Raw genomic sequence first — 5,585 nt, 5'->3', positions numbered from 1 at the left:
TTTTTAAAATCTCATTTACGATAGAAAAATCAGTGAGATAAGAGATCTCCCGTACGGTTTTACTTTTTTTTGAGGGGGGAGGGAGGGGAGGGCAGGCGGTGGGGAATATCAAATCCCCGGTGCTGCAATACATCAGGCTACCAAAAAGGACCGGCAGGTTTGCTAACGCTGTCGGCCGTAGCCGAGCGTGCGGAGGAACGCGTCTTTACGATCTCTCGACCGTTACACCCGAGAACCAAAGATCAGCCGTACGTCGACTATCGGAAGACGTGCTGCGCTTGGGTCTGTGCAAGGAAATCGGCTTACCCCCCTTTTTTTTTTTTCCCAGAGAGAGTGAAAAGTCTCCTTGCGGATGACTTCTACTGCCGAGCACGTCATCTCCGAAGATCCATTCTGATGGGAAGTTCGTAAAAGGCGACTCCTTTGAACGAGAAACATTTCCATTCTGGAAAATCTCTTTCCAACCAAAGTCAAAATTACGCGCTGCAGGTTAAGGAAAAAGGACGCGATAGAAGCAGTAACTCACCAAAACCACGTCAGGACTCTCTGTCGCTAGTTACGAGGCTGCTACCGCTTCTCGGGAAAGCCTGGAAAACGCACCGAAGCGACGCCGATTTGTCCCGTGTTGTCCACGCCGCTTCTTTGACCTTGATTGCTTTTAGCACAGGTGCTAGCATCGCAGTAAGCTGTTCGAGTGCTCCTGTAAGGCATTTTAAACACTGACTGACTGACAAAGCATAAAGCTTTTATCGTGAAAACAAAGCCTGTTTCTCCCGAACGTCCCAACTCCTACAAACGGTTCCTTTCCTCTCCTAGTCCAACGTTATTTTCACAGCACCCTTTCCTAGCAAGCGCACAGAAACAGAAGACCGTGCTTGCAGGAAGAGAAAACAGACGGAGGGAAGCAAGCTTTGCATAGGCGTACCACGCTCCAGAACAGACCTCCTTTATTTTTAGTATTTGCGTTAAAATATTTCACGTTAAAAAAATCACATAGAAGGAGAGTTGCCACGTTCTTCGTGTTAACTGTAAAGTCCGTGCTACGAGCACCTTAGGAAAAACGCAGACACATATCACAGGCCTACCTTGTACTTGCAGACCACTATGGATCCTTTCCATCTGTCTCGTACTTTCACGGCAGTTGACGTTCTGCTGAGAGGAAAGGAAAAAAAAAAAACAAACAACGTTTAGCACGAAGCTTCCTTTGCTGCGAAGAGAACAACCGAGTGGAGGAGAAAGTCTTTTGCACCACCTTTGGTGCAGTTGTTGAGACAGGCCACTAGAGCTTCTGCACGTTTGAGACAACCGTGCCTTTTTTTTGGCTCATCGGCAGCTTTAGTTTCGCTAGAACTCACTTTCCTAGAGACGCGCAGGTGACGGGCACAGGTACCTACGTACGTTTTCTCGAGCCTAAGCAGAGCCGCGATTTCCTCACCCGATCCGTCCCAAGGGGAGTATTTTTGTTAAAGAGCACGGCAACCCGTCCGTCCTCGCAAACTCGCTGCGAAAGAGGAATCCTTTTTTCCAGGCCGTTTCTCCAAACAGTCGAGGTCTTTGAAAACCGCAGTTGCTTTCAAACGAGCCACTTGGAGCACGTTGCCAAACAACGCTCGGCAGTAAGACTTTGACGTGCTTGACGCACACAAATCTGGGGTAACTCGCTACTTGCTTCCTGTCGTCGTTGTTCTTCCTTCAGAAATTCTACTCGTAGCCAAGTTATTCGCTACCGGTTCAAGCGTTTACCTTCCAGCTATTACCAGCGCGTTTACACAGGCGAGGAACTAAATCGCTCTTCTAAAACTACCCGAGTGAAAATTACAGCCGCGAAAGAGGAGTGACAGAGAAGGAAAGGAGGGGCCAGGCAGCAAGAGAGCTCTGCAGGCTGCCACCAGTCAACGTCGCGCTCAAAAAAAAAAAAAAACAACCAAAAAAACCCCCCAAAAACCCCCAAAACACACAAACACAAAAAAACCCCACAAAAACCAACAACAAAACAGAACCTTGACGTTGTAGCTTTTTTTTCTTTTGGAGCTCGTCCCTGTCTCAGCTGATCGTCTCGTCAGAGCACGAAGTGCAGATGATCCGTATCCCGATGACATCTGCACGCGATGAACACGTGTTCAGAAATAGTCCAGATCTGTAAGACTGGTGTCATTTGCGTGGTTTTAATAATCGTAACTCCGCTTTATCGACCGATGCATTTGTGAGGAAACTAAGTAGCTTTTAAACGTAGCCTCTCCTTGGGGAGAAAAACGCGTTAGGGAGTGGAAAAAAGGATGATTCAGAGCTCCCAACCGTGACGGAGCAGCGGGGAAATTCACGAAAGCGAAGACCAACAGCAGCAACGTGAAGCGACATTTGGCTTTAATTCTGGTCACGTACTTAAGCGGCTCTCCAAGTCTATGCCTCGAGCCTATGAACAACTAGCCCTTTTTTGGAAGGACCAACTTTTGTTGGAAGACTCCACTGAACAGAACGTGGATTGAGCCACAGGACAACGTGCCGTCAACACTCTCAGGAAAAAAAAATCAAGTAAAAATCAAGTTGAAATATCAGCTTCCGTCGTGTCTCGTTCATTACGTTTCTAGTGGTACCTGGGTGCTCCAAAATTCACTCTCCTGACACCACGTAGTACTACAAATTGAGTTACGCCTATAAAAATAAAAGGCTATTTCCAACCTGCCCATAAAATCAGTATGAACAAAGAAAAGAGAAACACTTGACCCTAAAGAAGGTCACAGGCAGCTCTTAATTTTTCGTAGATGAAAGCTCATTCTTTTCCCTGGAAGGAAAACGCTCGTAACTACCCAGGGACCGATTCGGGAACGAGGCACGCACGCTCTGTTCACGGCAACTGTTCGTCAGCTTTTCTGCACCGGCAGCAAATTTGCCTTTTCCCTGGGTTTGACGCGGAGCACCTGCAGCGTCCTTGAACGCGCCAATGTTTCTCCCCGCTCCCCCGGCCCCCCACGTGCCATTACCTGAGCAGCAAGCGGCGTCAACCGCGCAGGATTTTCTTCACGTGACGCAGAAGGCGACGCTGGGAAAAGAGGAGGCACAAAATGAACCTGTTTGTCACACCCAGCCAACGGTGAAAACCCAGGGAAGGATTCTGCCGTGCGGGGCCGGGCTGTGCACCCCGGGAGCTCCAGCCGGCCGGTTTCGCTCCCCTTTGCCGGGTACCGGGGAGACACCGCCGCCTCGTGCTGCCGCCTGCCCCCCGGGGAGAGCCGGGGGACCCCCACCTCACTTCAGCCCTCGGGAACGGGTCCGGGAGAGACCCTCCACGCAGAGAGGGCGGATCCACGCGTGGCGTGGATTTAATCCCCGAGGGAAGAGGCCGGGCTCCCCGCTGGCAGAAGGACAACTCGCCTCCCTGCCGCTCGGAGCGCCTTGCCGGGGACAGCCCTGCCTGCGCCTGGCTGCTCTTCAGCCGTGCTGGGAGTGCAGTCTGGCCGACGGATGCTCCGGCAAACAGACACTGCAGCGAATCGCAGCTCCCGCTCGTTACAGCTGCCGGTAATTTTGCCTCTGGCTAAGGCATGCCCCAGACAGCGGACACCCCGTCTCGTTCCAGCTCCTGCTTGCTACAGTTCTGGCTAATCGAAGCTCCAGCTCCGCACCGTTGATTTCAGCTCCTTCTCCTCACGAGCTCCAGCTATTTGCAACAGCCTGGGTTTTTGACAAGGTCGTAAACCAATCGCCGTCAAAACTCGACTGTTAGGATTAAATATCATAGTTGGACATTGTACAAACATTAATGAGTTTGTACGACTAACCAGTTAATAACTATTCGAAGCAGTCGACAAGCAAGAGCTGGACTCAAAGAGGGCGTGCGGGGTCTGAAAAGCAGAGACCACCTCTTCCCCCCAGAGACCACCGCAGACGTTGAGTTGGGCCTGATGCGTGCCGGCCTCCCGCACTTCGGGGTCCAGCAGGACCAGACCCCCACCCCCGGGGAGGGTCCACGCACCCTGCCCACCCCCTGCTTTCCCCTGCAGCCCCCAATGCCCGCCCACCCCCCGCACAAACGGCCAAACCGGCTTCTGCTTTGGGCCCCCAAACCAGTTCACTTAGCGCCCATTTCTGAGCCCAAAACCCCAGCTGCTGCGCCTCTTCTCAAGTCGCAAAGGTGCCCCCGGGGAGGGCAAGCGCTTGCGTGATGCTTCGGGCAGAAACGGGGCTGAAAGGTCCGATCCCGGTGCCGGGGGAGCAGAGGCGAGCTGGCTGGGACCAGCTTTTGCTCCTGGAACAACCCCAAGTCCCTGCTCCGAGGTCTTCCCCTTGGGGCCCTGGGGTGGACCTGTCCCTCCCCTTCAAATGCCGCAGGAGTTTCGGGGGCAGAAGGCCGTTTCTAATCCCTCTCTGCAGCAGCTCCTCCCTCGACTCGGCCCGCGAGGCCCCCAGTCTGCCTGCAAGGAGGGCTGGGGGGTCCCCGGCCCCACGGGGCGACAGCAGGGACTCGCAGGGAGGGTCTGTTTGCACACAGCGCCCCTTCCTTCCTTCCTTCCGCCCGCCCGCCCGCCCGCGCCCCCTCCCCGGCCCCACTGCGCGGCCCCCCTAGGGCACGCAGCCGCCCCCCCCCCCCCCAACTCCCCACTCCCCAGATGCTCACAGCCCCTCCCCCGCCTAGAGCCCCCCCAGCCCCCGTCCCCGGAGCCTGCCGAACCGCCCCCCCCCCCGCCACAGCCCCACTCCTCGGCTCCCCGGGCCCGCGGCTCCTCACACTCACGCTGCGCCGCCGCCTCGGTGCAGAGCCCGCCGCGCGCCCCGTTGAAATACGGTCCGCAGCCAATCAGCGCGCGGCTCCGCCGGCCCGCCCGCGCGAGGCACGCCGGGAGTTGTAGTCCCCGCCCCGGGACCGCGCATGCGCACCGCGCCCCGGGACCGCGCATGCGCACCGCGCCCCGGGACCGCGCATGCGCACCGCGCCCCGGGACCGCGCATGCGCACCGCGCCCCGGGACCGCGCATGCGCACCGCGCATGCGCACCGCGCCCCGGGACCGCGCATGCGCACCGCGCCCCGGGACCGCGCATGCGCACCGCGCCCCGGGACCGCGCATGCGCACGGCTCGCAGCCCCGTCCGCAGCGTTTGCAAGCACTTCCCAGCCCCAGGACCCCCGGAGCTCACAGCACTCGACCACACCATTTTCCAGCCCCCTGGGAGCCCCACTCTCACGTCCCGCCAGGACCCACAGCCCCACTTCCCAGCTCCTTGGGGGACCTTGATCTCGATGGTCCGGGAGTCCTCCAGGGGTACTCTCTAGGCCGGACTTTGCGCTCTATGGTCCGGCAGTCCTCCAGGGGTACTCTCTAGGCCGGACTCTGCGCTCTATGGTCCGGGAGTTCTCCAGGGGTACTCTCTAGGCCGGACTTTGCTCTCTATGGTCCGGGAGTCCTCCAGGGGTACTCTCTAGGCCGGACTTTGCTCTCTATGGTCCGGCAGTCCTCCATGGGGTACTCTCTAAGCCGGATTTTGTGCTCTATGGTCCGGGAGTCCTCCAGCGGTACTCTCTAGGCCGGATTTTGCGCTCTATGGTCCGGCAGTCCTCCGGGGTACTCTCTAGGCCGGACTTTGCTCTC

At 56.8% G+C, this 5,585-nt stretch overlaps 1 long non-coding RNA gene across 2 annotated transcripts; it reads right to left on the bottom strand.

Annotated features, from left to right (window-relative positions):
- Positions 1 to 703: 703 nt before the first annotated feature.
- On the bottom strand, positions 704 to 4,844 carry LOC142077614 (uncharacterized). 2 transcript variants are annotated; one of them, XR_012671934.1, is made up of 3 exons: positions 4,733 to 4,844; positions 2,982 to 3,040; positions 704 to 2,145 (listed from the first exon to the last, which is right to left on the bottom strand). It is a non-coding gene; the product is annotated as an uncharacterized LOC142077614 (long non-coding RNA). The 2 variants fall into 2 exon arrangements; XR_012671935.1 differs by having other exon boundaries at positions 704 to 2,099.
- Between the last annotated feature and the right edge of the window lie 741 nt (positions 4,845 to 5,585).

The sequence above is a fragment of the Calonectris borealis genome, unplaced genomic scaffold (genome assembly GCF_964195595.1).
Source record: "Calonectris borealis unplaced genomic scaffold, bCalBor7.hap1.2 HAP1_SCAFFOLD_330, whole genome shotgun sequence".
Taxonomy (NCBI): Eukaryota; Metazoa; Chordata; class Aves; order Procellariiformes; family Procellariidae; genus Calonectris; species Calonectris borealis.
The sequence above is the reverse complement of the archived record's forward strand: the minus strand, read 5'-3'. Positions and strand labels throughout refer to the sequence as shown.